Genomic DNA, 15,551 nt, shown 5'->3' on the forward strand with positions numbered 1-15,551 from the left:
TGCGCACGCTCCTGTGTGTGTGTGTGTGTGTGTGTGTGTGAATGACTTGAACTCAGAACCTGAGCACTGTTCCTAGCCTTTTTTGCTCAAGGCTAGCGCTCTAGCATAGCTCCAGATGTGACGTCCAGCTTTTGAGGTAGTTAATTGGAGGACTTTCTTGCCTAGGCTGGCTTCAAACCTCCATTTTCCTGTATAGCTAGAATTATAGGTATGAGCCACTGATGCCCTATCTTTGACTTGCATTTTTTATGATTAATTGTGATGAATATCTTTTAACTTTCTTGTTGAACATTTAAATTCTTTAGAGAATTGTCTAAGTTCTTTACTAATTTCTTTTCCTATCCAAAAATAATCATTAAAAAATGTTATACCTAAGTAGTTATACAAGAGATTTCGACCCAACTGTGTTCAAGTTCTTTGCATTTTATATTCTTGTTATCAGAACCTTTAAGCTCTTCCTAGGGTTAAAATTCACTTTCTTGGGCCTGGGGCATGTCTGGGCAATAATGCTTGCCAAGGAAGTGCTTGCCAAAATAACAACAAAAGCTTAGATGCTTCATTAGGGCAGGAACCAGTGCAGTGCTCTGTCTATTTCTCAGAATTTGTAGGTATGTCCCCCAGTGCCTTGTCTCCATTTTCATTTTAAAAGATACACATTCATTTTGGGCACTGGTGGCACATGCCTGTAATCCTAGCTCTTCAGGAGGCTGAGATTTGAGGATTACAGTTCACAGTTCACAGGTAGGAAAGTCTTTGAGACTCTTATCTCCAGTTCACCAGCAAAAAGCAGGAAGAGAAGCTTGGCCTAAGCGGTAGAGTGATAACCTTGAACAAAAAAGCTCAGGGATAGTGCCCAGGCCCTGAGTCTAAGCTCAGGCTTGGCACAAAAGCAAAAGTATGCACACCATACCCTAACTATCAAACAGAAACAAATTTTGTATTATTTTCCAGAGTACATATGCCTCTATGTATTTACATATACAGAATGCTACTTTCACTCTCCAGAGTTGCTCAATCAATACCATTAATCTAGAATGACTTTCTTGCTTGTTGTGCTATGAAACTGACCCCACAGTAATTGCATAAGTTGAAGTAATACAACTGAAAGAATTAAATGTGACTGATCCCAGGTGTCTTTAATAACTGATACACAGATTATTTATTTAATTATTTAAAGACCTGTAGGGCAATGTAATTATCAGCAAAGGAACAAAGACATTCCTTCTATGTGCAAAGAGAGCAGTCTCTTTGTACATAAAAAGTTGCGAAATGGCAAGTGCACTGCCATCAGGACCCCTACTACCTGCTGGCACCTGAGACTCGGGAAGCTCTTCTTTCTCTCTCTCTCTTTCCTTCCCTCTCTCTCCCTGCAGTTTGTTTGGGTATGTTGTACTCATACTAAAGCTACTTGTAAATATTTCCCTTTGGGAAGCCAGTCTTAGCGTAAAATAGGATTCTCTCATGCTTGAGACCATTTGGCTAAACATGCTCTGAGCATCCCACTTAAGAAGGGAGCAGGAAGGGATGCAGACTCTAGACACAGTCTGCCTTTCTTCCTGTGTCTGGTTAATGTAGCAGCTGGCTGCCTGGAGGAAGGGGAGGGAAATGGCCAGAGTGGAAGGATCTGGCACTGGGCAGATTTACCCATGGGCTTGGGCATCATCCTTCTCTAAGTAAATGAATTTTTTAAATCGCATTTTGTTTAAAGTTCCTAACATTAGGGCTAGGAATGTTGTATATGGTGTTTACCCTAGGGTAAACATAAAATACACTATTTTAAAAAAAATCCACTGATTACACTTAGAATTTGAGGGTCTTATGTTAGTAAGACTTAGAAAAACTATTGCACGTTCCTAATATAGACTTAATAAATCACAAAGGGTGGCTTCAGTTTATTCCCTTTGGAGTTTTGTGTATCTTTGGCAATGACCTGACTTTGAGTCAAGTTCCTCCTATTCCTGCTTTGCACCACTAGCACTGACATCCTTAAAGTCCTTTTCCTGGTGAAGACGCCCCCATGGCTTTCTAGTTGCTATGTCCCTAAATTTCTAGGCTGGTACTTAGATCCCTATAGGGTCAGTGGTTGCTCATGGGCCCAACATATCCCTGACAACCACTGTCAGGGCCACCCTATGAAGACCTCCCTCCAGCAATCTCTCTGTGCTCTACCTAGGCCTGAATTTCCACCTCAGACTGTTAAATCCTCATTCTCCACTTCCAGATTCCTTCAAGTGGACTACTATCATTAGATACTTGTTTATTTTGAGTTTGTTAATTAATGATGTCTTGATACCATTTATTATGTAGAATGTAAGCCCCACAGAAGCAAGGCTTTCTTTTTTACTGATGTACCCAGCACAAAGAAGACCCACAACAATTACTGACTCCATGACAACTTTCCTGGATAAGAGCTTGCCTCTTAATACAACAATCCCTACAAGTCATTTCTACAATTGAAACTGTCACAGCAATAGTTATCAGAGAAGCCCAACCTCAGGAAACCAGAGTTCAGAAATGTGAAATAAAGTGTTTAAGGCTTTACCACTAAGGAAGGTCAGTATTCAATCTCCTTCTTCTCTGAAGTCTCAGCAAATGTCCACTAGCTTGCAGCTTTAAAAAAATTTTTTTTATTGTGAAAATACTGTACAAAGGGGTTACAGTTACATGAGCAAGGTAATGAGTGTATTTCTTATCCAGCATTGTTGCCTCTTCCTTTGTTTTTCCCCTATCATCCCTTTCCTCCCACCTCCTCAGCTACCCCCCCCCCCATTGTTGCAATGGGTCAATCTGTATCCCTATTTAAACAATTTGTTTTTTCCTCTTCCCCTCTCCAAATTATACCAACATCCAATATAGTGAAAACAGGGGTTATACCGTGGGGGAGGGACATACAAAGCAACAACAACAAAAAATCACGTGGTACCTTATAAATGCGTTAGAAACAATAGCAAGGAAGAATAAAACCACTTGTGTCCCTATCTTGGGGTTCATTTTGCTTAACATCATCTTATATGACCTTTTCTGCTTGTTGCAGCTTATTTTCTACTACAGAAATACTGTGGTGATTTGCAAACCTGTCCCTTCATCTAGTTTCTGCTCTTTGTGGACAGAGAAAGGTTTTCCTCACTGTGATGGGGAAAAAGCCTCCAGTCAGAGCTTCATAAGTTGAGGTTCCATAAATACCCCCATGAGTCACTAAAGGGTAGGCAATAAAGGGACAGGGGTATATGATTTAGACAGTATATCTTCAAAATGAAAACTTGGAGCATACAATAAACGAAAGCATAAATAAGCACTAATTAATAAGAGAAGCAGGTTAATTAGTAAAAGGAAGCAGTTCCCACCACATGAACATGACAGCAACGAATAGCCTGGTGTCAAATGGGGCTCCTGGGAGTGCAGGTCTTTAACATATAAAAATTAACTGCAAGACTCAAAGGGCAACACTACACTAAAGGCAACTTTTATTGCCTGAATTATTTGGAAAAAGGAAAAAAAAAGACTGTATTATCTGTGAGCATGAAATCTCATGGAAGTCATTGTGAACATTTTCCTTTCTAAGGATCATTCTGCATTCCACAAGTGCTTAAATAATGGGTTCAATTATGAATATACACCTCACACCAAGTAGGAGAGGTTTCTAACTTTTCTTCTTGGACAAAGCTCAAATTATGATTTACCAGGATCCAAGTGGCTGAGATCAGTCCTACTCTGTGTCTCTCTGACCTTAACTACTCGTGTTCCTGAAACCCGATTCCAAGCCCAGTGACTCAGGAACTCATTCATATCAAGTGACATTTCCAAATATCCTATCTCTAAGTTAGGAACTACCTCTACTATTCTTTTTGAATATATACATATATGTTAAGGTATCTGTGCCTTGAAGGGGTTTAGATTTTGAGCTGATATTCTAGAGCTTAATGTTAATGCACTAAATTTATTCTATTATTAAATTTATGTGAAAATGAAGCTAATTTGGCTATTCTCCACCATTTCTCAAGAAGAGAAAGTAAGATGAGAACAAGATCCTACCAAGACATCATGAGTTATGTAAGGTCCAGCAATATGTGCACTATATGTACAATATGTATAAGAATAAGGGGCCATCTGACAGAGGTAGGCTGAATTATACTTTTGATCTGTCTAGATAAACAATTTTTTAGAGAAATTGGTAGTGTAAGGAAGACCGCAGCCTGCTTACTGTAAAAGCACATCAACATATTTCACAAGCCTAATCTATGTGTACACCACTGCTATGTTTGTAGAGTATTTTCCTCCTCTTTGAATGCTACCTTTAGACTTCAATGTAGGCTGAGCTCACAGCTTGATAACAATGACAGCAGCTAACATTTACTGAGCACTTACTACCATGCCTAGCACAATCTCATCATTTATACATATCATCTCATTTCATCCTGAACCACCTGATGTGGCAAAAGCATTGGGCCTGGTGCTTTCTCTGAAACAGTATTTCTGATGACTGTTTTTAGTGGCTTTAGGCTACCCAAGTCTCGGATAGCTTCTTAACCTTGATTAAGTAGAAAATTTCTTCATTTCATCTAAGATTTAATATTTCATCTAAGATTTTTTTTGGTCAGTTGTAGGGCTTGAACTCTGGGCCTGGGCACTGTCCCTAAGCTTTTCAGCTCAAGGCAAGTGCTCTACCACTTGAACCACAGTGCCACTTCCGGTTTTCTGGTGGTTAATTGGAGATAAGAGTCTCACAGACTTTCCTTGCCCAAGCTGGCTTTGAACCTCGATCCTCAGATCTGTCTCCTGAGTAGCTAGGATTACAGGAGTGAGCCTGTATTATCAGGCGCCCAGATAAGATGGTTCTTAAAATTAAAAATTCCCTCTGATTAGATTTACAACTCCATCTTACTGGCAAATATACAAGGCTTTAAAATTTTTTATTTTTATCATCTTTTTACTCTTTGGATTTGGTTCTATTTTATGTTTTTGTTATTATCTTTATGTAGTTGTACAAGGGTTGCCATTTAACCAAACAGTCTATGAATATAACACATCTTGATCAATGGTATTCCTTTATTATGAGTTTTTAAGTTACAATGCATCTTGAGCAATATCACTTTTTCCATCATTTGCCACAGGTTCTTTTTAAAATTTAATTTTGTTGTAAGAGTGATGTCAGAGGGATTACAGTTACATAAATAAGGTAGTGAGTATATTTCTTGTCAAACATTTTACCCCCTCCCTCACTTTTCTTCCACTTCCCCTCTCCTGACTCCCCTCCCTGCCAAGTTGTAAAGTTCATTTCCAACATACTGTCTGTGAGTATTGCTGTTACATTGGTTCACCCTTGTCCTTTGTCTCACCATTTAGTCATTTCCCTTCCCTTCCCCAAATCAGATAAACACATATACAAGACATAGGTACCAAAAACAATGACTACAGGGATAAACCAAAAGGAAAAAATAAAAGAAAAAAGAAACTTCGCACAGTGCATTTAACAACAAAAACTAAGCTAGGTGCTGGTGGCTCACACCTGTAATCCTACTCAGGAGGCTGAGATCTGAGGATCACGGTTCTAAGCCAGCCCAGGTAGGAAAAATCTGTGAGACTCTTTTTTTTTTGGGGATTTAAAATAATTTAATATGACAAATAATGATGGGTAGTACAGACTTTTATCTGATTGCTCTCTACATACCAATGGAGAAATAAATCAGATTTTATTTTTACATATGTTGGCAGAAGGAAGACCTGCAGCATTAAAACAAGACTTTTTTACAATCTGGATCATGTGGAAGAGATCAAGATCTCAGACCATGGTAGACTGCACATTAATAGCCTAAAAGATCCTCTTTCCCAATCACTCTATTGCAAAAAAAAAAAAAAAAAGTCACACCAGTTTTCTAACTGTGAGACTCTTATCTTCAATAAACCACTCGAAAAACCAGAAGTGGTGCTGTGGCTCAAGTAGTAGAGCACTAGCCTTGAGCTGAAGAGCTGAGGGACAGCGCCCAGGCCCAGTGTTCAAGCCCCACTACTTACAAAAATCCCCTTGTAGTTCATTTCAATTAGCATCATTTTATATGGTCATATGTACATAGCTATTGAGCTATTGTTACCCTCTGCTAGGACTATCTTGACATATACTAATTATTGCAAACGAGGGAAAACATGGAGCCTATGTTTCTTTGGGTCTGGCTTACTTCACTTAGTATTTTTTCCAAGTCTTTCCATTTCCTTACAAATGGGGTGGAGTCATTCTTTCTGATGGAAGCATAGAATTCCACTGTGTATATATAACACATTTTCTCAATTCATTTGTCTACCGAGGGGCACCTGGGTTGGTTCCATTATCTCAGCTATGATGAATAATGCTGCAATGAACATAGTTGTGCTGGTGGCTTTAATGAGCCACAGGTTTTTCTTTATTAACATTCTTTGGGCTCTCTCTCCTTTGCTCTCTGTCTCCTTGACTAGTCTTCTGGCTTTCTTGATCCTATAGTGTAAAAAAAATCCTATAGTGAAGAAAATTAAAATTTCTGCCTTCATTTGGGTCCTCATCATTTCCTTCTGTCTCTGAGGTTTATTACATGGTTCTCATTCAATAAAGGCTGGACTCTTGTCAGTCAAGGAAGAGAAGCCAGTGAGAAAGAATATAAGAGAAGACTTCCAGGGGCCTCATTTGTGGGAAAGAAGGGGTGAGAGCAGAAATGCTGCCATGTGGGGTCACTCGTCAGCCCTCTTGGAACCCCAGCACAGAGAATTAGCTCAGTTTGCAGGCAGGGAGTTCAGATGAAAAGTTCATCACATAGCACCTAAGTGGGCTTACAAAGGGGCCTTAAGAGGCAGCTGTATAGAAAGCTGCTCTAGATCCACAGCAAAGAATCTAGGGTGTTCTGCCAAGGGAGTAAAAGGAACACTATGCTGAGAGGGTAAAATGAAGGCAGGTCAGAACCATAGCACCTGTTTTTCACTGTTCATCAGTGTCTTAGCCCCACATCATTTCAAGGATATAGGTCATGGCTTCACTCTTTTACTACCTCTTCCTTGCTGACAAAGTCACTAAGTTTCACTGTTCTGTTTTCATAAATGCAGATAAACTACTTCTACAATTTTATCTTTATTTACCCTCTTCTATTCATCTTCTTCCTCCTGTTGGTACCTACCCACCCCTAACAGAACCTGTTTTACTTCCTTCTTATTCACGGTTTTTAGTGTGTGTTAATTGTACCAATGGGTTTCACTATGGTATTCCAGATTGAACATTTTACAGTTTAATAAAAAAATAACTCTATTGCTTTCTCTCTTCCTACCACCCCTACATTATCAACAGCTTTCATTGATCTTCATAAATGGTTGCAATATATTTGAAATTATTCACCTTCTTTCTTTTTGCTTCTTTCCTCCTTCTCCTTCTAAATCATATTGTGCTTCTTTCTGCTTTTCTCCTTCCTCCTCTTCTTCTAAATCATATGTGCTTATGTGGATATGTATATTATATATACGTATATGTTAATGTCCATGAATATGTATGTCTTTTGGCCTAACTTCCATAGCTGAGAGAAAAAACATGCTTTCCAATCCCACTTCTTTGTAAATGGCATTACATTTATATTGCTGTATAATATTTCGTGGCATATAGTACAGCATCTTTATTGAGCTATCTTTGAGTACCTCAGCTGGTTCCACAGTTTTGCTACTGGGAACTGCAATAAATATAAACATAAATATATACTTTTCTTATATATTTATTTACATGCCTTCTTATCCTGTACTGCTGAAGAGCTGATGAAGATTTCCTCTCATTCCGTGAGTTGTCTCTTGACTCTGGTAATTGTTCCTTCTGTTGTGCAGAAACTTTTAAATGTGAAGTCTCTAACTCACTTCTTGTTCTTGTTTTCTGAGTAATTTAAGTCACATTCACAAAATAATTACCTATGCCTGTAACTTCTAGAGTTTTTCCAGAGTAGGTGAAGAGTTTCAGTTTGAGTTCTTTGAAACATTCCAAGTTGAATTCTGTACAAGATAGGGGTCAAGTTTAAGTCTCCTACTAATAGATAACCAGTTCTCTAGCACCATTTGTTGAAGAGGCTGTCTTTTCTCCAGTGTATTACTTTTTGTGTCTTTGTCAAAGACTAGATAGCTGTAGTTGCGTAGTTTCATTTCTAGATTTTCTATTCTACTCTGTTGATCTCTAGATCTATTTTGATGCAAATATGTGCTATGCCTGACAAATCCAGGATCTGATACCTTAGAAACTCTTTCACAATGACTTGTTTTCTTACGTCTTAAGATTTTTGAGTGGAAGTTAATTTGAGAAATTCCGTGTGATTCTTTATAGCCAAATTAAGGAGCTTCTCCCTAAAGAGTCTTTATTTGCTTCTGCCAATATTCTTAGATGAATATTTTTCTGATCACTCAGCCAGTATGAATTCTAGTTGTAAATCCATGAGCTGTTCTGAGATTATAAGATTTCTGAAGAGTTTTATTATTTGCTCCTCCACACAATGTTAAGCTTTGAACCAGAAATTTTTCCACAGACGAGCCTTAAGTTTTGTTTTGTTTTTGCCCTCCCCCCCCCCCCCCCCCCCGCCTCAGCTTGCCATTACCAAGGGAGTATAGCTTCGAAGTACCAGTTCCATGGTAACAATTTTTGAATTATATAGTCCAACTTGGGTGGGCCTATGGTTCTGGCCTTCTATGGCTCTGGAGATTGTAAAAACAGAAGACCGAGTTTAGGGTGAAAAGCAGCCTCTAGCCTTCAGCTTCTCTCTCTGGTATGTAGCATCTGAGTATTTCTCATGGTCTTGTCAGATGACTGTACCAAGAAAGGACTACGGTCCTACAGGCAGTGTGGTTGAATGTGATTCTGCATGTAGGATTTGAAACCAAACTGCCTGGGTTCAAATCCCTACCCATGGTCTTGGAAGTAATTTAAACCCTGCTTCACTATTTTACCTGAAAAATAGAATTGGAATAGCACTTGTCTCATCTATTAATTAAATAAGCTAATTAAATCAGAGAATTAAATCAGCTAATATATGTAAGGCTTTGTAAACATTATCATTACTATTACTGTTAGATTATTGTGCTGTCATAAGACCTTACAATTACAACTTTCTTGTATTTAAGAAAGTACACAAGCCCATAATTATATGTGTAATGATGAATGACAGACATGCTCTACCACATACTCTTAACTTGCTCATAATTTAAGAGCAGGAAGGGCACAATGAGATTAAAAGATACAATTCAAAGTAACAGAGTGGCCAGGCACTGGTGGTTCAAGCCTGTAATATTAGCTACCAGGAGGCTGAGATCTGAGGAGCATAATTCAAAGTTAACTAGATCAGAAAAATCTGAGACTCCTGTATTCATTTAACCATTAAAAAGCTGGACGTGGAGGCACTGTGTAAGTGATAGAATGACAGCCTGGAGCACAAGAGCTAAGTGGGAGTCTGAAGCTCTGAGTTCAAGTCCCAGTACTGGTACAAGAAAAAAAGTAAGGAGGAGGAAACAATGCTTGATAAGAAATGCACTCATTACCTTGCCCATGTAATTGTAACCTACATGGGCAAGGTAATGAGTGCATTTCGTATTTGCACAATAAAAAAAGAAAAAAGTAATAGCCATTTTTAGTAGAGAGTAAGCTGCTGTCCTCAACTATGAAAGTAAGCAACTGTATGGTGTGTTACAGGGTCTGTCACCTATCACTGTCTTTTGTTCTCACTCAGGCATATGAGACAAAAATAAACAAGAGGTATAAGAATTTTTAGGCTCAGAGTGATAGTGTTAGAGAGGCAAAAAGACAATATCCTATAATGAAAAAAAGATATGTACTCAGCATGTAATTTGTGACAGAAAACTTTAGTAAGAAAATTTTTTTAAATTCTAAAATCTGTCACATTAAAAAATTTAATATCGGGTTGGCTCAGTGGTAGAGAGCTTGCCTCACATGCAATGAGGCCCTGAGTTCGACTCCTCAGCACCACATAAGCAGGAAAAAAAACTGGATGGTACTGTGGCTCGAGTGGTAGGGTGTTAGCCTTGGGCTGAAGAGCTGAGGGACAGCGCCCAGGCCCAGAGTTCAGCCCCCACGATGGACAAAAAATTAAATATCTACATAATCTTACCACAGTGAAGTCAGTTTTTAATTGAGTGTTCACTACATACTGTCAGTGTTAATGGATTCTTCACTTAGAAGGTAGAGAAAATAAGCCTTACAAGAAAATGAGCTCTTGTTGATCTGCTTAAAATTCTCCTTAACAACAACAAAAAGGAACTTCCTTGGCACAAGTGGTATTTAGGCTTGTGCTAGTTATTGGCTTATGATTGCTCAAGTGCAAATTCACTTTTATAGTAGCTTTGTGATAATGGACTGGACTAAAAACCATTGGTTTGTGCCTGAGCTTATGTTTAGACATTGCCAGTAGAGGGCGCGGCAGGGACATAGCAGTGGTTAGCAGGTACTACTGTTTCACATGATCTTAAAAATACTACAGGGTCTCTCCATAGTCCATGTGTGCAAGCATGTCTTTAATATGTTCTGCTCTGGTAATACATCCAGTACATTCACTCAGTCCCTTAGTAGCAGCCAAGTCAGAGCCCCATAACCACCTTTCCTCGTCTACCCTGAATGCTATAAACCTTGTGTCCACAGTTGTACTCCCAAATGCTCAGCAGCTATAGACAGCCTATACCCCAAAGCGTTGCTTTCTGCTTGTCTAAGAACTGTGAAAAATTGTGACACAGGTAATCCAGAAAACTTCCTAGCCATCTCCAATATGCTCCATCCACACTCTTTCCAAAGTAATCCAAAGCTCATCCTTGGGGGAGGATACTTTGCATGTCTGTCATCCCTTGGGAATTCTTCAGCCCCAGAATATCTTTTAGAGTTAGTTTTCTTGACTTCTTTATAATTACTGTCCTGTCTTAGCTTAATATAGATTGATCACCTCTCACCCACAAAGCTCCAAAATCTGATACTGTTTCAATACCAACAGGACACTCACTACCAGTGGAAAATTCCAAACCATAAATTTTGTTTCATGTTCAAATAACTAAAAATATATTAAAATTAGCTTTCAATTTGTGTAGATAAAATATAAGTATAAATTTTGTGTTTAGACTTGGGTCCCATTTCCTAGATATCTTATTCCCAAATTGCCAAAAAACTTGAAACCCAAAATATTTTTAAATGAATGGTTCCAAGCATTTTTTTTAAAAATAAGGAATATTCAGCCAAAATGCTTTGTACTAAATCTCTCTTATTTAAATTCTAGTATGGTTTCCATCTTCTGGCTTGATCCAGACCGATACAGTGGATAACTTCATTCCTCAGTTCCTAGGATTCACCACATGCAATTTACTTGGGCAATTAAAACATGCAGTATTTTCCTGTGTATTTCAGCAGAAACACTGGCCAACTGCCAGGTTCCTTGCATGCTTTGCAAAATTTTAAATGATGCCAGGGTGTATTATCCATGCTTATTTAATTTTTTCTTATATCACATGAATGAACTGGAGGCTGGTATGTCACTTCCCCAAGGATTTAAAGTAAATTTAATTACTTCATAGTCTTTTCACACCTTGTATTAATTTAATTCCTTCCACAAAGAAGGGTTGGTCTTTAGTTCCTAATTCAAAACAATAGAATTATTCACCATGCCTTATTCTAAATCATTTTATTTTCATAGGAATTTGCAAATTTTAATTATTTCCAGAGTAACAACTCAAAACTACAATACTAAAACTGATGCACAAATATGGATTATTGTCTATGTATTTAATGATCCTTCAGGATTGAGTATGAGATAAATCCTAGACTAGGAAATGTGGCATAAAGATATAAAGGAAACATTTTCCTTCCACAAATTGGAATAGGACCAGAATACAAGAAGATGGGGGAAGAGGGACAATGCCTTGTAATCACTGATTACCATTATTAAACACCTCTTTTCAGTATAGAAGTCACACATTTAGGGAGAAAAACAAACAAATATCTCCAAATAAAAACAAGTTTCTTATCACATGCATTTGGACTTAATTTCTTAAAAGTAGAAGCAATTCAGCAAAATAAAACAAAAAATTCCAAGAAAATCACTAATCCCATATCTTCTACCATACCAAAAGAATTGAAGGAAACGAAAAATATGCAAGGTGTGTTGTTTCAAATGTTTTCTTACATTCACTGGTAATCAAAACAAGTATCATAGATTACAAATCTTTTAGGACATCTGATTCAACAGCATGCAAATAATTTGACATTTTACAACTATATTTTCCGTAACATTTGAGAATCCCTGAGTAAATCGTTTCCAATTTACAGTGTGTCTCTGACACCAGAGAGGCCATAGGAAATGCCACCATTTCAAAGTAACCATGATGAGATTTTGAATGTAATGAGGTACATATTACATTTAAGTAGAGTTTCAACAGGACTATAAGAAATGCTCTAGTTTTCCTCCCCCAAAACATGTTAAAAGGTCAAACCACTCTTATGATAAGTAACTGTCAAGAGTCTAAAAAAATTAGTCATCTTATAATTCTTTCAAAATACAAATGACTGAGGTAGGCAAAATTTATGTGTATCAAGAAAAATCAAAGATATGGAACTAATGCCCTTCAATGATGAGAAAAATATGGCCATATATTCCCTTATTTCCATCTTTTAATTTTAAGTACGCTAATTTCCCATAAAACATAGAAATATATTTCAAACCTCAGCATTTTTTATGTTAAGCAGCCAGCAGGAAACCAATGTGAAATTTAAAAGAAGGAAACTATGTAAAAATCTTATATAAGCAAATGCTTTTTCAATTCTTTTCCTGCCAGTGCCTAGAAAATATTTTTGGAAACTGATGATGAGCTAGAAGAAAAGAAAGAGATGCAGACCTATTCATTGCCCACTCAGCAGTATAGTAGTATTAACACTAAAATACTAAGAACTACACTCTAAAATGTGGCTATAAAGAAAGTCCAAAACTTTCAATCTAGTACAATGACAGTTGTGAAACAAACCTCCACACTCAGTCAAACAGAACTGCTCATACTTTGAATTTGCCAAACAAAATGTTATGAATGTGGGTTCAAGACGAATATAATGATTCAACTCAGTCTCCTTTTACAGATTAAGACTTCAGGACCATCTAGAAGGTTCATATTCCTTTCAAAATTGCCCTGTTACCAATCTTTTGGGCAAGAATTAACAAGGTACCATTTTAGGACTAGGAGATTAGACTGCCTCTAGGTTTTGTTGACCAGCCTAAAAAATTCCACCATTCAGGATTAGTCCTATTAAATAATGCACTGCATTTAAGAATTTTAAAGTTGGAAGGGCATTTATAGATCAGTGTTCAAACTCATTCAAGAAACATGTAGAAATTACATGTAGGTTGTCTTCTTTTAGGGAAATGTTTATTCCCCTTTACTTCTACACCCTCAAAATCCTGATAGACAACAACCCACAAAACAAATGTGCTGGTAAACATGACTCCATATGATTTTCTCCCTGGGTTCAGATATGGAATTTTGGGGGAGGAAGAAGTTTTGAATAGGAGGAGAGTCCAAAGGTAGCCAGACTTGGTAAGAGACATGGCTTGGAATGCTTGACAAAAAAGCAGAATAGTAGTTTGAATAGATGAAAAGGTGAGGGGATGGGAGTAGGGGGTAAGGTCAGAGAGCCTTCAGAGAACATTCTGGAAGGTTAGGCGAGGGAACAGAAGTGATGCTTTTTTGCACAGATCTTCTTTGTCAGTCAGGTTATCAACATCATTACCCTATTCCAATATGTATTGAGTTGGTATAGGATTCCCGGGAAATTCTGCAATGATTCTAAAAGCTTCCAAGCATATTTAATTCTGCTGAAAATCTTGTCAGCTTGGCAGTAAAATCACAAGGGTTAATCGAACAGATTAAAAAAAAATCACCAAACCATCTCATGCCTCTTTTACTTTCTAAACAATTGTAAGTTATATGGGTCTTACATTTATCCTTATTAAATGGGAAGAGGCAGATAAAATAAAGCTATAACATGTTTTATTTGTGCATTGGCTATAGAGCCTGGGGCTATTATTCCTTTCCCAACAACTTCCTTTTAGATCTGACAGAAGGGGAACTGAGGTAGTAGAATGAGGAAAGTTGAGCTCCAGCAAACAAATTTTTATTTGTACCAAAATATAGGGGCCAAGAACAGACAACCGTTTGTAGGAGGACTACTAATATAATCAGGGAACTTGCTAGTTCTTCTCTCTCTTTTTGGTTTTATTTTTACTTGGAACCAAGAGTTTAGAAAGTCTAAAAAAATCATCCCAGGGCAGATCCAGTCTCCACTGAATTACCCATAGGTTAACATCTTACATGCACTGAACTCTAACAGTTATAGAAATCTCTTAAAGCTTCAGAGGTTCACCAGAAGTATTTCAAAACTTATCAGGTGCTTTGTATAAAGAACACTGGAAAGGCTATGACACAGGCAGGTCAAGGCTGTGGAACAAACACATCAACCAAAAATGGTAAAGTACTGAAGCATCTCTGATACCCACAGAAGTACTTGGACTTATTTCTGGCTCACCATAAGTATCTAACAACACATATAATACACACTTTTCAGAAGCTAGGTAATGTGGCTGATTTTGTTGTTACTATTGTTTTTAACACTTTAATTGAAGTAATGAGATGAAGTCAAACCAATTTTTCTCTTAAAGAAATTATTTCAGAAAAACCCTACAAAATCCATCCAAAGCTGGCATGGGCTCAACAAAAAGCAAAGACAACTAGGAGGTACCTAAGGGATCATTGCACCAGGCATCAGCCAGGTGACCTTGTATTCTTGCTTCACCTTTGAACAGGTCTCTGCTAAGCTGTTGCTATCCATCTTCAGCTAAGAAACACCTGGATAACAAGTGAAAAAAAAAATGCCAGCATCTGTGTCCATGCCACAAACCCTGCAGAGCTTATAATTTCTGTTCCAGGTCCAGGAAAGATGAAGGTAGGAAAGATTGGGTTTGAACAAAACTAAATTAGGATAAATACAATCTCACAGAAACTGTTTTCCTCCCCGCATGAGCGCTGTCTAGGGAGAGGTTGAACATTCCCTTTATCATTATAATTACACCACTCATCTAATTAAAATCCAATCTAGATTATGCAAAGGCAAATTTCCCCATAGACTTTGCCACTAATCGTTCCCAGTGTCCACCTTTTGGAATGCTATTAATAAGATTTGACTGTATTGGCAAATTACATTTTTAATCAGGGCAGATGACAATCTCATGAGCAGGATAAGTACAGAAAATGTAGCAGTTAAAAATTTTGAATATCTCTCCACATAGACAACATAGAAGTACAGGGCTAGAAAATGTAGTTGAAAGTGAGGAGGTGGAGACAAAGGAGAAAAAGAGAAAGCATAGTCATAAACAATATATTGGTAGCTTTGTTTAAATCATACAAAGTCTTTTGGGGTATCAATAATTGCCCTGAAACTGTAGAAACTTTGGTTTGGAGAGTGAAGATTGGTGGCCCAAGCCAGTGACATTAGTCATTTCTGTGTATAGTTTCAAAGTGCTGCCTGATATCAGGTA

At 37.7% G+C, this 15,551-nt stretch overlaps 1 protein-coding gene across 2 annotated transcripts in view; it reads right to left on the bottom strand.

The window, feature by feature from the left end:
- Positions 1 to 15,551, bottom strand: part of Jazf1 (JAZF zinc finger 1) — a 324,222-nt gene that overhangs the window by 197,630 nt on the left and 111,041 nt on the right. The gene's annotated exons all lie outside the window — the stretch shown is intronic.

The sequence above is a fragment of the Dipodomys spectabilis genome, unplaced genomic scaffold (assembly GCF_019054845.1).
Source record: "Dipodomys spectabilis isolate Male_0828 unplaced genomic scaffold, ASM1905484v1 ptg000092l, whole genome shotgun sequence".
Lineage (NCBI taxonomy): Eukaryota > Metazoa > Chordata > Mammalia > Rodentia > Heteromyidae > Dipodomys > Dipodomys spectabilis.